General features: G+C 34.6%; 1 protein-coding gene across 4 annotated transcripts in view; it reads right to left on the bottom strand.

Annotated features, from left to right (window-relative positions):
* Positions 1 to 18,753, bottom strand: part of LOC125244035 — a 53,607-nt gene extending 34,854 nt beyond the window's left edge. For 3 of the 4 annotated variants that reach the window (XR_007179211.1, XR_007179210.1, XM_048153951.1), the window contains exons 1-3: positions 18,641 to 18,753; positions 14,124 to 14,277; positions 973 to 1,051 (exon numbers count right to left, since the gene is read on the bottom strand). The gene's annotated coding sequence lies outside the window, so the exon portion shown is untranslated. The remainder of the gene's footprint in view (positions 1 to 972; positions 1,052 to 14,123; positions 14,278 to 18,640) is intronic. The other variant, XM_048153952.1, reaches the window with a different exon arrangement.
* Positions 18,754 to 19,038: the final 285 nt, after the last annotated feature.

Genomic DNA, 19,038 nt, shown 5'->3' with positions numbered 1-19,038 from the left:
GAAGCATCAAGAATACTTTTTGTGTGCAAAAAAACAAAACAAAAATAACAACTTTATTCAACGATTGAGTTGATGTAGTGAACACAGTGCAGCACTTCCGCGTTTACGTCCAAACGCCGGCTCAGTATTCATAACATTCATAACTTCATAACATTAAGGTTAAACCACTGTAGTCATTTGAACTATTTTAACAATGTCTACCTTTATTATATATATATATATATATATATATATATATATATATATCAGTAGTCCATCAAAAGTTCATCAATGTTGTCCTAAGAAGAAGGTTTTAGGACAACTTTGATGAAAGGTTTTGATCCACTTCAAATGTTGACTAATATATATATATATATATATATATATATATATATATATATATATATATATATATATATATATATATATAAATAAAGGTATATCCTTCTGGACCTGCTTATGTGTAGTTCAGAAACCCTCGGATTTCATCAAAAATATCCTAATTTGTGTTCTGAAGATGAACGAAGGTCTTACGAGTTTGGAACGACATGAGTGTGAGTAATTAATGACAGAAATTTCATTTTTGGGTGAACTAACCCTTTAATATTTTACATTTGATCACCCTGATTGATATCTTTATTAACAAACATTGGTCTTTTTTTATTGAATCAGCCTTTTTGCAGCTCACACATTAGGGCATGGCACTAGAAATGCTAATGTCATGAGTTCGATTCCCAGTGAATGCATAAATTGGAAAAAAAAAAAATCTTGATCTTGAATGCTGTAAAAGTCACTTTAAAATTAAAGGTGTACCCCAGGTGCATGAATTTAGATGTCTTCTTAAATAGATTCTATGTAGTGAGATTACTTTTTGTTTGTAGCTTGTAGTGTAGCTAAAACTACTTTTTAAAAAGGATAGCTTGACTACTTTATGTGTAGAGCTACAGTCCCAAAGTGACTTCCCCAACATTGTGATGGACTCTTATTCCTCACCAGTCAGTATCTTGTCAGTCATTCTGTTAGGCAGTATATATCAGCATATCAGATCTCAGTGTAGATCAACAGGGACTCACTGTGAAAAAAAAAGAAAAGAAAAAGTGTCAGATGACTCACAATCCCCCTGCAGCACTTGGTTTCTCTGCTGATGCCTCGCTATCACCTGATTTTATGATTCACACTCAGCAGTGATGCAGGCCTCCAATTACACACTTACAGCGCAAAATGTAATGTTAGTTACTTACAAAATCAACATTGCCCCATAAATGAAAAAAAAAAAAACACACTGCATAATAATAGAGCACAGACGCATCCTTTATGGCTGAAATGGCTCCTACTCTACAGAGATTTGTTACACTAGAATAATAAGAGCAAGAAGAATGGAACGTCTGTCTGATCTTACGATGTAATACATTATTTTCCACTTTTTCGCCAGGGCCGCAGGATGCACACAGGAACCAGAGGAGGGGAGGCATGGGGCGGATAGTCTTAAAATAACCGAGTTATGAAAGTCTAATTCAAAGAGCCTCCCCTCCACGTCAGGCTAATCTGCGACTCCTACATGAGGTGGGGGTGAGCGCGGAGGTGCATTGTTCAGATGAAGATTGACAAGTGGAAGCCAAAAGAAAAGATCAAAGACCTTGACTGATGAGGCACGTGCAGCCTTTGTGTTTTTGTCTAGACGAGAAAACTGTTGCCTAAGCATGTTATAAGCAAGGACATCAAGATTAAAACATTACGTCTTAGTTTATGAGGTAAAGCATTACAGTTAAAAAATGTAAGCATGACGTAATTTTACCAAACAAATAATGTGTTTAAATGAATTTGCTTATTTGACCTTGTACTGTCATAAAAAACAATTAATGTAAAGGGGTAACCTGTAATTGTTACCTTAAAGAGCTGTTTTTGTTGATTTAACCCATAAAATTAATTTTGTTGGTATAAATGAATGTATTTAGGTTGGTTCAGCAATATTAAACAATATTTTTGACTAGAATAAAACCAGTTAATTTAGATGAACTATTACTATCAATATCACTTTCATGAAGTTGCATAACTCCAGAAGCAACTTTATGAAAAGTAAGCTTTTCATTTAATTCCGTACATACTCCAAAAGTACGCCATTTCAAACCATGACTGAGAGGCATTTCTGATCTCACTTCACTTTTCTGTCAATTTTTGTCATGGCTTTAGCAGTCCACCTGGAAACAAAGCCGGCATGTTGCCAAACCCCCTCATAGAATAAGAAACAAAACAAACTGTGATTGGTTGCTTTACATGTCAGCTTGCCCAGCTGTCCATTTTATTTTGCATTTTTTATTATATTTATTTGATTAAATACATACACTACCTTCAGAAATGTGTATGTTTTTGAAAGAAGTCTCTTATGCTCAAAAATACAGTGAAAACAGTAATATTGTGAAAAAAAAGTAATGTCTCCACAAAAATATTAAGCATCACAACTGTTTTCAACATTGATAATAATAAAAAATGTTTCTTGAGTAGCAAATCAGCATATTATTATGATTTCTGAAGGATCATGTGACACTGAAGTTATTTTAAAGTTATTTTAAATTGTAATAATATTTCACAATATTACTATTTTTACTGTATTTTGATCAAATAAACACAGCCTTAGCGAGAAGACTTCTTTCAGAAACATAAAAAAACCTTTTAATTCTAAAAGTAATTCTAAAAATAAATTACAAATATTGCATGTACTCTCTCAATGGTCACAAAACTGCATGCATAGTAATTATTAAATAATTAAAAAAAGTTTTTTTAAAATACTTTGAAATGGAGTGCAGCTGCACAATCTCTCACCACAGGACACCACAAAAATCAGCTTCAAAACTAATGTTATCTACTCACCCATAATCAAATCTTTAAAGCTCATATTTACTCATTCAGCACTGTAACTAAGCCTTAAGACACACAATTACAGCAGGCTTGAAGAGCAGGAGAACTAGTGCTTCCCTGCAAACTAGTCCAGCACAACAGCTCTCTCAGGCTTGTTCGTCAGCCAGAAGCTACTGGACTTATCTCAGCTCGAGCTCTGAAGAAAGAGGATCTCTTCCTGACAAGCCTGCTGAAGATAAAATTATCATATTTCACACCCATGTCTCTCACAATCTGGCAAGCAGAGAGCAGGTGGTTTGCTCTCAGGGGAATCGTGCCTGATGCACAGCACTATATCACCAAGCCACATCTATCAAATCCCTCTCTGCCTGGAGAGAAATGTTACAAGTGTGCCATTGTAGTCAAGTTTCATGAGACTTATCTAAATCTACTTGTCATGAAGTGTTGACAAATTCTTAAGGAACCATTTTGGTTTTACAACATGCTGAGAGACATAAAAATCTGTCTGATTGATCGCAGTTAGTTGATATAAAAATGGCATGGTTCAAATTTCTAAAATCTATAGTCTGTAAGCTGTCATTGTTTGTGGAGGGCAAAGGTTAAGTACCATTTTCAAATATGTCTGTATATCTACCTTATGTCACATAAACAGATGGAATTTCAAATGTGTTTTTTTTTTACCCTGCCTTCAACAAATCTTTGCACTGTGAAAAGATATACTACAGCAAAACGCAGTGACAGCAGCAACATTTTACCAAGGTTTAATCAGCTATGTTCAATCAAACACAGTTGCTGTCAGAAAAAAAAAAAGGTATATATATATATATATATATATATATATATATATATATATATATATATACATATATATATATATAATGTACCATTTTTCTCTCATCTTCCTTATAAATGATGCTTATACCAGCTGTTGGTTCAAGAATAATTCTGTCTCTCTGAATGTGTGAGTCTCACTTTGGTGATAAAACAGACAGATCTAGAGCTGATCTACAGTTAGACATCATGTTGATTAAATGTTCAAGACCTCTCTATAAATAAAACATGTTTATTTTAAGCCCTTTTACTTCCACAACCAAAGAAATACTTTTATGTACTGTGGCATCTTCAGTTATAGAATAAAAATGTATTTTATATACATAGCATGTATTATGCAGGTCAGGAAAATGTGACCATTTTAATGGTTAAAAATAATATGGGAAAAGCTTCAGTTAGTTAATATAATATAATATAATATAATATAATATAATATAATAAGGGAGCATGATTTATCTCGATTAAACCGCATGCGATTTGGCAAAGGCTGCGGTTATTTTATGCGCAGCTTGTCAGAGCTGTACGGCTCTGTGATCAGTATTACATGCTTCTTTATCTGAAAGCCAGAGGGCGCTCTTGCGCAGAAACTCAAAATATGCCCTGCCGCAGAAGAAGATAACACGCATCATATCGCTGTAGCTGAATAAACAGAAGGTTTAAACGCTTTGATTGATTAAACATGACTAGTAAACACATAACTGCCTTATTCTGTGTAAGAAGCCACAGCATTTCACAGAAGGATGCTCAACTGTTGTTATGAAGGGAGTTTGGAGTAAAAACATGTTATGAAAGGGTTAGTTCACCCAAAAATGAAAATTATGTCATTTATTGCTCACCCTCATGTCGTTCCACACCCGTAAGACCTTCGTTCATCTTCGGAACACAAATTAAGATATTTTTGATAAAATCCGATGGCTCAGTAAGGCCTGCATCACCAGCAATAACACTCCTTTTTCAATGCCCAGAAAGCTACTAAAAACAGTTCATGTGACTACAGTGGTTCAACTTTAATATTATAAAGTGACAAGAATACTTTTTGTGCACCAAAAATGACAAAATAATGCCTTTATTCAACAATATCTAGTGATGGGCGATTTCAAAACACTGCATCATGAAGCTTCGAAAGCTTATGAATCTTTTATTTCGAATCAGTGGTTCGGAGCGTGTATCAAACTGCCAAAGTCACATGAACTATTGAAGTTTCAAAACACAACATAATGAAGCCTCGTTTACTGAAATCATGTGATTTTGACACTCTGAACCACTGATTCGAAACAAATGATTCGTTAAGTTTCGAAGCTTCATGAATTTGAACCACTGTGGTCACATGAACTGTTTTAAATATGTTTTTAGTAGCTTTCTGGGCATTATTGGTGGTGATGCAGGCCTTACTGAGCCATTGGATTTTATCAAAAATATCTTAATTTGTGTTCCGAAGATGAACGAAGGTCTTACGGGTGTGGAACGACATGAGGGTGAGTAATTAATGACAGAATTTTCATTTTTGGGTGAACTAACCCTTTAAATGTTGTCTTTTGTTGTACAAGATGTTGATAAATGCTTCTCATGTCTGGAAAGATGTTTGACGCGTGTTGCTTTTTCAAATGTACATTATAAGCGACTCAAACTCGCAGTGCTTCAGATGGATTAGCATTTGTAGCCGTACTTCATTGACAAGCTGCGCATAAAAAATTATTGCAGCCTTTGCGCACAAAATCGCACTAAGAATCGCGTTTAAGCGATAATCGCATTTAAGTTCAATGTAATTTTTCATATCGTGCGATAAATCGTGCAGCCCTATAATATAATATAACATAATATAATATAGAATTACGGTTAGGGTTTGGTTTAGAGTTAGTTATTTGTAATTATGCATAATTTACTGTTATTAATTTAATAAGTACATGTAGTAACGTGACTGTGTCACCTTAAAATGAAATGTTACCTAGGAATATAATATAATATAATATAATATAATATATATAATATATATATATATAATATAATATAATATAATATAATATAATATAATATAATATAAAATAATATAATATAAACTAATGAAGCTTTACTCATTACAGGCACTAGAAATGTTGCATTGTCATTGATGTTGCATTGTCACTGATATATGTACTTCTGCATGTGTCAAGTGAGTCATATATTTTTCTCTGACTCTAAAGTTTTGACAAGCCAAAGGAAATACTGGCTAAATAGATACCGACATCACAAAGAGATTGCCTTCCCAGGAAATATTAGAAATTTCAGCACACTCCCACAGAATTTCCATACCCACTTGACAAGTGACATCCATCAGTTGTGCCTCAGTGCGGCGTAGACCCAAAAAAACGCTGCAATTACTGCTCAGACCAATGCACAAAATAATTAGGGGGAAATATGTTATTCTCTGACATCATTTTACTTCATTCTCTTATTAAGCCTCATCCATCATGAGAAGTCAAGACTGACTGTTTCTTTTTCTGACAAACAACGGCTGAGGAACTGCACCCACCATCATTCTCAGGTTTGGACACATAAATGTGCCTCATTCAGCAACAGGCTCGCGGAGTACGCAAGCGCTTCATTGCTAGGATTAATTAGCTGGATTTGTATGACAATGGGGCTAGTGACATATGCTCCGCGGTTATGGCAGTAAGTGTTAATGAGCTTTGGTTCAACAGGCAGGGAATGTTGAGTCCATCTATAACGCTGCAGAACAAAAGCTGCACGCTGTCTTGACGCAGCGAAGGTTGGGTGTTTACATTTCTCATAAAAGACTGTGATCCTTAATCGTGTCTTTCTGACATATGGCAACACGTTTCGCACAATGGCAGGATTTCTTGCTCGCATACAGAAGACAAATGTGTTGGAGAGTGGAATACATCAGGTCCATCTGTTGGACCACACACATTTTAGTTATGAGGTTATAGCAGACATGAATTTAATCTGGCTACTTAAATGTAGTACTACCTTGTGGATGAGAGAAATTGGATCGAAAGCCTTTTGACTTGACCTCCAAAAAACACTGTTAGCCTCAAGTGGCTTTATGTTATATTCCTAAGTAGGGCTTCGGTTTTTCCGGTCTTAAAGAATAAAGGTTTGGTGACTCATTAAATATTCACAAGAAAAAGCTAAGTTCAGGCCAGAAGGAAGGAGCTTCGGGAGGTAATGAGTAACGATAATCACCAAAGCCATTTCCAGACAAATACATGCACATAATAATAAGACACTCAAGGGTGGATCAGCTATAAATAGAGCATCAACTGCAGATTGATTTGAGATAGGAGCTCTGGATCTGATTCAGCCGATAACTCCTCGGCAAAAACGCACATCTATTCCTCTGGTATTCACGATTGATCGGTAGATATATGCTCTAATTTAAATCTCTCATAGAATTTAGTCAAAAGCAACTGGTCTATATGAGTTGGTATAGCATGCTTAATCACACTTGCCAACTAGAGCAGGACCACAGTGTGCATTTCTATTCCATTACATTATAACTGAAATTTGAAGTTTAGCAATGATTCTTCCCAGGATAGTTCACAAATGATCATAGCATTTTCATTCTGTCTCTGTGACAGCTGTTGGCTCAGTAAACAATCCATGATGCTTTTTCCAATAAGAAAAACTCTTTGCAAATCATTGTGCGTGTGGGTGTTTCTTCAGTTTTTGGCCCTGTGTACTTTTAGAATACAAACTCAAAACAAAACAACCAAAATTCAAGCCTGATTGAAAATGATGCACAATAAAAGATATTTTGCTCACAATATAGGGGCAAAATTGTTGATTGTGGTGGAAATGTAACCACAGCTGAAAAATAAAAGAAACATGTTCACTCTCAATAAATATTAAAATGGTTTACAGTTATTTTACTTTAAGTACAATTTGAAAAATGTATTCACATCTTTGTGATACTTTTGATATATCTGGGTCTGGGACAAAGGTAAAATAATAAAATCTATAAATAAAATGCATTTGAAAAGTAGCAAAAATAAATAATGAAGACATGATTAAAAATTCATTATATATATATATATATATATATATATATATATATATATTTATATACGGAAGAGGATTAGGGCCAAGCAATAATAAAAAAATAAAACCATCTCGAGATTAAAGTTGTTAAATTTCGAGAAAAAACTTGTTAAATTTCGAGAAAAAAGTCGAGATAAAATGTTGAGAATAAACTCGTTAAATTACGAGAAAAAGACTCGTTAAATTTCGAGAAAAAAGTCGAGATAAAATGTTGAAAATAAAGTCATTAAATTACGAGAAAAAAGTCGTTAAATTACTAGAACAAATTTGTTAAATTATGAGAAAAATGTCATTAAATTTCGAGAAAAAAGTCAAGATAAAATGTTGAAAATAAACATTATATTATGACTTTATTCTCAACATTTTACCTCGACTTTTTTCTCGAAATTTAACAAGTTTTTTTCTCGTAATTAAACGAGTTTATTCTCAACATTTTATCTCAACTTTATTCTCGAAATTTAACTACATTTTTCTCATAATTTAATGAGTTTATTCTCAACATTTTATTTCGACTTTTTTCTCGAAATTTAACGAGTTTTTTCTCGAAATTTAACAACTTTAATCTCGAGATGGTTTTAATTTTGTATTATTGCTTGGCCCTAATCCTCTTCCGTATATATATATATATATATATATATATATATATATATATATATATATATATATATATATATATATATATATATATATATATATATATATTTTTTTTTTTTTTTTTTTTTTTTCTGAGATACTGAATTTGGGATTTTCCTTAGTTGTCAGTTATAATCATCAAAATTAAAAGAAATAAACATTTGAAATATATCAGTCTGTGTGTAATGAATGATGATATTCTTTTTGATGATATTCTAATTATACTGTATGACCAGCACCTGTATATATATATTTACACATATGTCTTGAACATTGGGCGAAACCATGACTTTTCTTGGTGAAATTTCATAGTAGTTTGCAGAGTAGTTTACATCACTGGATATTAATGTCAGTCACTGAATATTTAAATCATAAAGCCATCGTCAAATATTAAATGTTTAGCTACTTACTCGCCATGTAGGTACTTTTTCAATGCTAAAACAAAAGCATCGCACTGGAATTCGCACTCATCTTCTGTGAACAGTAAGCCCCGCCTTCTTTGATTTGATTGGCCAAGACACAAAAGTGCCCAGAGTTGTAAAAACACACCCATGCACAGGTTTGCTGATGTCTGGCTAATGCAAAATGGCAAAAGTCCATTACAGGAACTTAAATGTGAAAATGCCAAAAATGATTCCTACACTCCTGGTTGGTGGCATTAACAGCCAGTACCATCCTGTTTCAAAAACCATTAGAGCATTAAATACACCTCTGTTCAGAGGCTACTGTGACATATCTGAGCCTTTGCCAAAGATCCTCTTTCTCTTATGCGTTATTAACATTACAGCTAATAAAAATATTAATAACAATTAAAGACTGCTGTCTTCTATTAATTTCTATCCTGAGTGTATTAATCAAAGCTGTAGCTGTGCCATCTAACTTAAAACCATTAGAAAATCATAGAAAACACTTTTTTTTTTTTTTTTTTGCAAAAATCCAGTAAATGTTTAATTACGGTATATAAATGTACAGGATCAATGCGTTTACGTAAGCTGTCAGTGACAGATATAATACTGATCTGTCTCTTTTGTTTACTCTGGATACTCCCCAGACTGCAATGGATCATTTGTTTATCTGCCGCTCGTTAAACTTGGCCTTCAGCCTGTTGTTACAATACACACGAATATCTACATGTACGAGCAACACACTAGAACAAAGCATGTGTGTGAATAAACAAACATCAAAAGGTCTGAAAATCTGCCACTCTCTAAAACATGATGGTGAGCGGTCGCTACAGAGCCGTAGATGAAATTAGCTTGACTGTATAGCATTGCGTGCACTAGCGCGCGTCTTTGATTCTAATGTCTGAGATTTTCTTGTTCTTTTTTTGTTGTTGTTATGGTTGTTTGATGTCTGACCCCTGTTCCTTGGATCCAGACGTTTCTCTCCCTTCACTGTCTGTGTCTGGAGCATAATTAGCATCAGGTTCTTTTTCCATACTCTTTAGCTTTTGAAGCTTCTGCGTTTCCCCCCAAAAGACAGTGTGAAAGGCAGTCTGATCTTTCTTGATTGTTCCCTAGAGTTCACTCAAACCGTGGAAAAACATGTCATTTGGCTGTCTATCAACAAACCTCAACCTAAATCAGGATTGAAACCCGCATACATGATAGCAAACAATGTTAGTAACAACCTTGATTGAATTTAAAATGACATCTCCACACTGAATCACAATGTTGTATATTTGGAGTCACACTGTACAGATAAAACAGCATATTATCTCTCTTCAAAAACTCACATACTACATACTAACTGGCAGCATCCTAACTAAAATGGAACCTCAAAAAGCATTCAGCCTACTTTTTCACCTGTTTTATGAATAATATGAATTTAGACACTACTCAGCTCACGTGTTTTATATAGGCATATTTGGACCCAGATATGACTTTGTTCAGGTATCATTCATTTATATATTTTGCCTGTCCAACTCAAACCCAAACAGAAATAAAACACATGTAATTTTATTTATCCACTTATTTTTACATAATAGCAGGCACAGCCTTTTTTTAACTTGAATGTGAAAGACTTCCAGTTTCAGCTGCTTTCAGTTTTTTTAAATGTAGGATAATAGTCCTTTGTGCAGCTTGATATTGCAGACTGGTATTTGATATAATATTATTACAGTGGCAAGAAGAAGTATGTGAACCACTTGCAGAATCTGTGAAAATGTGAATTATTTTAATAAAATAAGAGAGATCATACAAAATGCATGTTATTTTTGTTTAGTACTGTCCTGAGTAAGATATTTTACATAAAAGATGTTTGTACTTACTTTTGAACAGGATGAAGATGTCACAATTTTTCTTATTTTGTTTAAATATCGTTGTTTTTCATTTAGTACTGCCCTTCGAAAGCAACAGAAGATACTTGCATGTTTCCCGGAAAAAAAAATGAAGTACAATTTACCTTGATAGTTGAATTCAAAAGTTTTCACCCCCTGACTCTTAATGCATCGTGTTTCCTTCTGGAGCATCAGTGAATGTTTGAACCTTTTTTAATAGTTGAATTTGAGTCCCTCAGTTGTCTTCAGTGTGAAAAGATGGATCTCAAAATCATTCAGTCACTGCTGGAAAGGGTTCAAATATGCAAAAATGCTTGAAAACTGAAGAATCTGCAGGACCTGGAGGATTTTTCTGAAGAACAGAGCTCAGTTTAACTGCTCAGGATAAACAAGAGACTCGTGAACAAACATCACAAAACAAAAAAAACATTCGTGGATCATCCAGGTAACCACACACAGTATTGAGAATCAATGGTTCACATACTTATGAATGGGGTTATTTTAATAAATTCAGCTATTGTTTTGTCTTGTGAAGTGAATGCAAACATCTTTTGTGTAAAATATCTTACTCAGGACAGTACTAAACAAAAAAACATGCATTTTGTATGATCTCTCTTATTTTATTAAAATAATTCTCATTTTCACAGATTCTGCAAGTGGTTCACATACTTTTTCTTGCCACTGTATATATTTTATTATAATGATAAACACACTGATTTGTAGTGCAAATAGTTTTATCATTTACTGATAGACTTCTAGTTATTTAACTATATGGCTAATCAATCACAAGTCTCGCACATCCACAGGAAACTGCGCTGGAAAAAAAAGGTGGATATACAGTACAGTCCAAAAGTTTGGAACCACTAAGATTTTTAATGTTTTTAAAAGAAGTTTCGTCTGCTCACCAAGGCTACATTTATTTAATTAAAAATACAGTAAAAAACAGTAATATTGTGAAATATTATTACAATTTAAAATAACTGTGTACTATTTAAATATATTTGACAAAGTAATTTATTCCTGTGATGCAAAGCTGAATTTTCAGCATCGTTACTCCAGTCTTCAGTGTCACATGATCCTTCAGAAATCATTCTAATATGCTGATTTGCTGCTCAATAAACATTTATGATTATTTTCAATGTTGAAAACAGTTGTGTACTTTTTTTTTCAGGATTCCTTGATGAATAGAAAGTTCAAAAGAACAGCATTTATCTGAAATACAAAGCTTCTGTAGCATTATACACTACCGTTCAAAAGTTTGGGGTCAGTAAGAATTTTTATTTTTATTTTTTTGAAAAGAAAATAAAGAAATGAATACTTGTATTCAGCAAGGATGCATTAAATCAATCAAAAGTGGCAGTAAAGACATTTATAATGTTACAAAAGATTAGATTTCAGATAAACACTGTTCTTTTGAACTTTCTATTCATCAAATAATGCTGAAAAAAAATATTGTACACAAATATTTTGTACAATTGTACACATTAAATGTTTCTTGAGCAGCAGATCAGCATATTAGAATGATTTCTGAAGGATCATGTGACACTGAAGACTGGAGTAATGATGCTGAAAATTCAGCTTTGCCATCACAGGAATAAATTACTTTGTGAAATATATTCAAATAGAAAACAGTTATTTTAAATTGTAATAATATTTCACAATATTACTGTTTTTACTGTATTTTTAATTAAATAAATGTAGCCTTGGTGAGCAGACGAAACTTCTTTTAAAAATATTAAAAATCTTAGTGGTTCCAAACTTTTGGACTGTACTGTAAGGCTGATCAAAACTTTCATAGGTGGTTTGAAATTCAATTACAATCATATTTTTGTTAATATGACTCTCAGCCTAAATGATCAGATCAGATTTCATGTGTTTTTGGTCCATGTATTTTTCCGTCCATTACTTTTTACTTTTTTAACCATAGCGAGAAAAAAAAAAAAAGAACAGATGTTGTTGCTACAGTATGTTGAATACCGAAATTTTAAATAAAACCGTTCACACAAAGTCACATACAGTATGCTTTTTTGAAGCATATCGAGGAATTTATTCAGTAAAAGTGTTTCCATTGTAGTTCATGCGCATGTTTTCGTATCTCATAAAAAATTGATCCAACTCATTTGAGCACATAAGTTTTTTCATATGCATTTTTAGAAATTTATGCACATCGTGACGTTTCCATCCAGCATTTTTTATGCGATATCCCAAAATGCGGATAAAAAAATAGGTGGATGGAAATATAGCTTGTGATTGCAGATGCAAGGTCAACTTGCTCTGTTGACGGACCGATGTTTTGACCTTTCCAATATGGCGGACGGCTTACATATAGCGGCTCATAGAAACAGCCACTAATGAGGCATCTATGTTTATATATCTATGCCTGGAACCATGATAATACCATTCTCCTACTCACTTTTAAATCTTTGCAAAACTTTTCTCCCCATTATCTCTGTGAACTGTTCCTCCCTTACACTCCAACTCGCACATTACGTTCCTCCGATTCTGGCCTTCTCAGTATCCCTCGGTATCGCCTCGCTTCAATGGGGGGAAGATCATTCAGCGTTGCTGCACCAAAATTATGGAATTCTCTCCCTCAATCACTCTGCTGTGTCAATAATATCTCTGAATTTAAATCACTAATCAAAACCCATCTGTTCTCTGACTGTTATCAGTTGCAAGTTATTTCCTACATCTATGTTGTTTTTTGTATGTTTTATTTTGCATTCTGTGTCCTGTTTTTCATTGTGCTTCATTCTAATTTTCACTTTGCTATTGATTGTCATTTCTGTTTATTGCTTTAGTGTTATTCTTTCCAAGTGCAACTTTAATGTAAAGCGTCCTTGAGCAGTGGAAAGGTGTTATATAAATAAAACTTATTATTAAATCTTATTATTAATACATTAGCCTTAGCCTACTTGATTTTAAAAATGAAACAGGCACTGCAGAACACCTGTTCCAACATGCTGACGGGCGAGGTTGCAACCCATTATCACTCACAAAGGGTCTGTGACCTGGCCACATATAACCTGCTCTTTCAATTAAATGCTAATAATAATAATAATTTCATGAAATTAAAAATTTGAATAAAAAAATCTGATTTCCCCTGCAATGCACACCAAGCCTTTGTCCACTATTTGTTTCACCGAGCTTGGCGATATATTTTTTACTGAGCGTTCTAGGATTGCATTCTTTGCATTCTTATTATCCATGCAATGCTGCTGTAAAATTTGGCCAAAAACGAAGGTATCTTAGTAGACAGAATAATTAAGCTGCCTACTTTCAGGAATAACCTTCACAGGCAGTGCACTATAGGTTTTGGAACAGAGTTGTATTCTTGGAGACATCAGAAGGTTTTCACTAACTGTGTCATTCTCTAAACTACTGTCCAAATGTGAGGAAGTATAAAACTGGTGGCAAAATCTGCATTACTGTAGCTTTTGGACAGTGCGGCACTGTTTTGAGTGAGATGGTGCCCGTGTGTGGTAAGGAGAAAGGGAAGTGACTCAACAGCTTCAGGCTGGCTGGCAGAGGCATTTGGGGTGGTGAGGGCGAGGTCAGCCAGCATGGACGGATCTGACAGCAGGCAGTGCCAGCTTGGCATCTCAGGGGCTCGGAACATGCTGCCAGCACTCCCTACAGAAATACAGAGGGACCACTCTCCTCTGGGAGGGAGAAAGAGAGAGAAACAAAGAGAGGGGTAAGGTGAGGAATGTTTGTGTACGTGTGAGAGAAACAGCGAGACAGAGAGAAAGCAGGAAGGAACGGAGGCCAAATCTGCTGCCCCAGAGTTTAGCACCATAGGCAATGGAAAGAGGGTAAAGACAAAAGAACAAACAAAGGCAAAGCTGCAGAGCTGCATGGCTGCAGGTTGTTGACATTTAGCTGAGCTCAGTCCTCTATGTTTCCTCTCAGATAATGCATTGGCTTAAGCAACACCCTGGATTGTCAAGCAAAAAGACAGATTACTCAGCTAAATCAAGTCTTTCTGAATAAATTAATGTCTGAAGGATCCCTTTATTTGCTGCTTAAATACAATTTGCTTTGGCACAGCAGTTTTGAATCTTATACACTCATCCATATGTGATGCTTAAGATCTGGGAATGTCTACAGCAAATGTCAGAATGTCAGGAGCTAATAGGGAAATGCCACTCAGGTTGTGGTAAGAGTATTATCATACATTTCTGATTACTTGAACTCTTTTAAACTTAAAATATATTTGATTAATTGGATCTTCAGTTACATATCTGTTGTTGGATCCGTTACATACTATAAAGTCTGTTACATTATAAGACGTTTAAAAGTCTTTTGACAGACACATTGTATTAAATTGATCTTATACACTTTTTACTATTGTATGGAATCCTGCTTATAATATTAGCCATTCAAACTTGTCTGTAGAACACAAAAAAAAGACATTTTTATAAACAAAAAAGTATTTTTTCTCTCTCCAGTTGAGGCCAGTGGGGTCCATTGTTGTTTGAAGACCAACATTCTCCAAAATGTTTTGAATATTTCTTAATAAAACTGCTTCAGCTTAGTTTCAATAAGTGGTCTCGTTGGGCCGGGGTTTGAGTTTTAATAAGTTAGACTATGTCTACATATACTTATAATGAGCACTTTTATTACAAAGAGCAAGGGGAATCTGGGTTTGCATGCTTTGACCCCTCTATATGATATAGTAGATTTTAGTTCATTAGGCAAAAGTCTCACTCTACTGGAGTCTCAGAGGAGCATTAAAAAAGCAGATTTTTGCTGCTTGGTCACTTTAGTGAAATAATATTATGCTAATTCAGCACAATTCTTGAAGATTTTGAACATCACAACTTAATTTCATTGCATGCAAATTCAAATAAAGACCATTTTATTAACCTGATGTGCAAAAATGATGAAGACGAACATCATTCGTAAAGCAGTTTATTTAGTTTAGTACTGCACTAAATTCAAGTTTGGCTATTCTGTAATACTTGTTATATGTTGCATAAATATATCAATATAAAATTGTATGATTGTTTTTACGTTCCATTTCATCTTGCATAACTAAATGAAGTGCATGGAAAAGTTATCCTACATTTAATTAATTAAGTTTATTAAAACGTTTTTATTTCTTACTGAATGTGGGTGAACCTGAAGATGGTGATTATGGAATATCAAACTGTAAGGAACCTCAGTGCTCATCCCTAAGGGCCTGAAAATCTGCCAGATGAATAATGCCTCCATGCATCTGGCTGTACTGTTCTGCCTCTTTCCTGTCCTCTTACAGTTCCTCTCTCTCCCTCTTGTGAAAGCTATATGATTCATTATTAAACCAAGAGTATACTGTATCTCAAGCTTGTGGTGAGGCTCTCCAGTACCCCTTCGATCCCCTTGTAATTCCAGGGTGAAGCAAGAATTGGTTTTAAATTAGTTTCACAGTGAACACTTGAATCTCTCTCTCCCTCTCAAAGAGTGACCTCATTAAACAGATGAGCCACAGGGCCTGAGAGCAAGTACAAAAACGCACACACTCATAGGCAGATATACAAATACACAAACACACAGAGAGACAAACTGAAATCACAAACCAAGGTTATATTGTTGCTAACGGAAACTATTATGATAAAAACCATTAAGATGAAAACTAGAAGCAATTTTACCGTTTGTTCCCAAGCGAACAAAAACTATAGCCTACCTTGAATGCAAAAATGCCAAAAGTCATTTTAAAACTTATATTAAATTAAACAGATACTATTTATGCACCATTAAGACTAACAACAACTAAACTGAAATTGAAAACAGAAACATTTCTAAACTAACAAAACCAAAGACTCATATAAAGCATTTTTCACATGCACGCACACAAAACACAGAACAAGTTGCCTAAACATTTTCTGCATAAATGATGCTGATTAGTGTAGCCCAGTTACACATGAGCAGAAACAAGACAAATTGCCAAGTCTGTGGAAAATTCCTCTTTTTCCTCTCAGCAGCCGAGAGCTGACAGAGCAAAGGTCCTTAGAAACAATTCTTTGTCATCATTTTTTAAAACGTAAAACTCAAATTCAAACATTGGCTGGTAATCAAATAAAGACGTTAGTGAAAGTCCATCCATCTTAAGGGGTTCAACAGCATAAAAATGAAGCCTAATGAACCAGAGGAGAGGGGGAAAAAAGCTAATTGGCTAGAGCCCTTAATTTTTTGCAGTAAAATACCACTCTGTTTAATGTGATGATAAGTTTATTTAAGCTGTGCTTATGCTGACTGACATGAGATGCTAACAGATCAGTGTATAAGCATTTTTAATTGCAATATGTTTTCATTTCAGTTACTCTGCCAGGGTTGCAGTTTTGTGCTCTTTTTCTCGCACATATAGCAGAAGCTGCAGAATGGAGACAAGAGAATTTGTATGCTGTTCACCTTTCAAATGCTGAAATCGAAGTATTATATATAACAGAACTCTCAGAAGCATTATAGAAGGTGTTTATAATGTTCAGTTTAAACACTTGAAAGCGGTTTTGTCCCACATTATGGACATTTTGTCCACGTTATTCGATGGAGTATTGCTAATCTAATATTCCTGTTATTATTGTAAGTGTTTCAGTTTCCCTGCCCTCTTTGCAATGCTCTCCAGCTAATAGAATGTTTAAAGGCTCTTTAAAGGCTCTCAAAATCTAACGGTCAACTGTACAATGTTTGAAGTGTAACCAGGGCCCAGTTGTACAAAGGTAATCTGATCAGTTGTTCAAAAGTAAAAAGGATTCTGAAATCAGATTAGCTCACAAAATCCAATCTTGGTTTTGATCTGGATCAAATCGTCAGTATGTGTTGCTCAAAATTTTTTAGTAAGATTGGGATACCTTTGATCCAAAAAACAGGATTATCCTGATCCCACCAGAAGGGTGTAAATTGGTCAAAAAATACAACATCTGTATCATGTAATATACACATGATATTTATATTTCTTATTTTGTTCTTGATTAGTTTAAAGGGATAGTTCACCCAAAAATGAAAATTTGATGTTTATCTGCTTACCCCCAGAGCATCCAAGATGTAGGTGACTTTGTTTCTTCAGTAGAACACAAATGATGATTTTTAACTCCAACCGTTGCTGTCTGTCAGTCAAATAATGCTAGTGGATGGGAACTTCTACAATAACAGTAAATAAAACTTGCTTAGACAAGTCCAAATTAAACCCTGCAGCTCGTGACGACACATAGATGTCCTAAGACAAGAAACGGTCGGTTTGTGCGAGAAACCGAACAGTATTTATATCATTTTTTACCTCTAATACACCACTATGTCCAACGGCATTCATCACTCGATTCGTGAGGTCTGATCGCGCTCTGACAACGGCAGTGATGTCTCGCTCTCACTGAAGTATATGCACGAGACATCACTGCCGTTGTCAGAGCGCGATCAGACCAAACGAATCGAGTGATGAGTGCAGTTGAACATAGTGGTGTATTAGAGGTAAAAAATGATATAAATACTGTTCGGTTTCTCACACAAACCGATCGTTTTGTGTCTTAAGACATCAATGTGTCATCACGAGCCGCAGGGTTTAATTTGGATTTGTCTGTCGTGTTTTATTTACTCTTATAGTCCAAGTTCCCGCTGACTTGCATTATACCACCTACAGATGGCAGCGGTTGCAGTTAAAAATCATCATTTGTGTTCTACTGAAGAAACAAAGACACCTACATCTTGGATGCTCTGGGGGTAAGCAGATAAACATCACATTTTCATTTTTGGGTGAACTATCCCTTTAACAGTTAAAGTAATAAGAAAGTCTATCTGTTAAGCATTTCAGTAAAGTACATTAAAATAAATAAACAACAGTTCTAACTCATCTTTATGTCATAAAAGTCTGTTTCATTTCACACAGCCCCAATAAACACCAAAAGGCTTATCACGCCAATTCAACAAAACCTAATAAATTCCAACACGGAATTCGGCGTTTGTTGAGCACAGACCCACAACAGCACGATTTCGAGTGGGATAATTATACAATAGTTCAATAAACAAACAAGTTAATACTATGTAACTTACATTTTAGTATCGCCAGATAGCCTACTTTGTGTATTTCTGTCCCGCCAGTGAAAATAGTTCCAAGCGAAGCAACAGTCGAAATGTTGCGCTGCGCGTCTCCAAGCAACACACAGCAGCTGTTTCATTCCTGAATGAATCTTTGCTTTGGAGCGAATCGCTTGAGTGAATGATTAATTGAATCACTCATAATGACTTGTTTAATGCTTGAATGGCAGCATTCTACTTTTACTATTCCTGCCATAGAGATATGGTACAGTACAAAGAGTAGTATTCTAGTAGCCTATGTTATTCAGCATTAGTGCATTTGAATGAATCGGCTGAGTGAAGAATTCACTGACTCATTCATAAAGACTTCTTTCATTCCTGATTTATTAGTAAATGATTGAATAAATGATTCA

The sequence above is a fragment of the Megalobrama amblycephala genome, linkage group LG13 (genome assembly GCF_018812025.1).
Source record: "Megalobrama amblycephala isolate DHTTF-2021 linkage group LG13, ASM1881202v1, whole genome shotgun sequence".
In the NCBI taxonomy this organism is placed as follows: domain Eukaryota; kingdom Metazoa; phylum Chordata; class Actinopteri; order Cypriniformes; family Xenocyprididae; genus Megalobrama; species Megalobrama amblycephala.
Note: the sequence above shows the minus strand (reverse complement) of the source record. Positions and strands in the feature narration are given on the sequence as shown.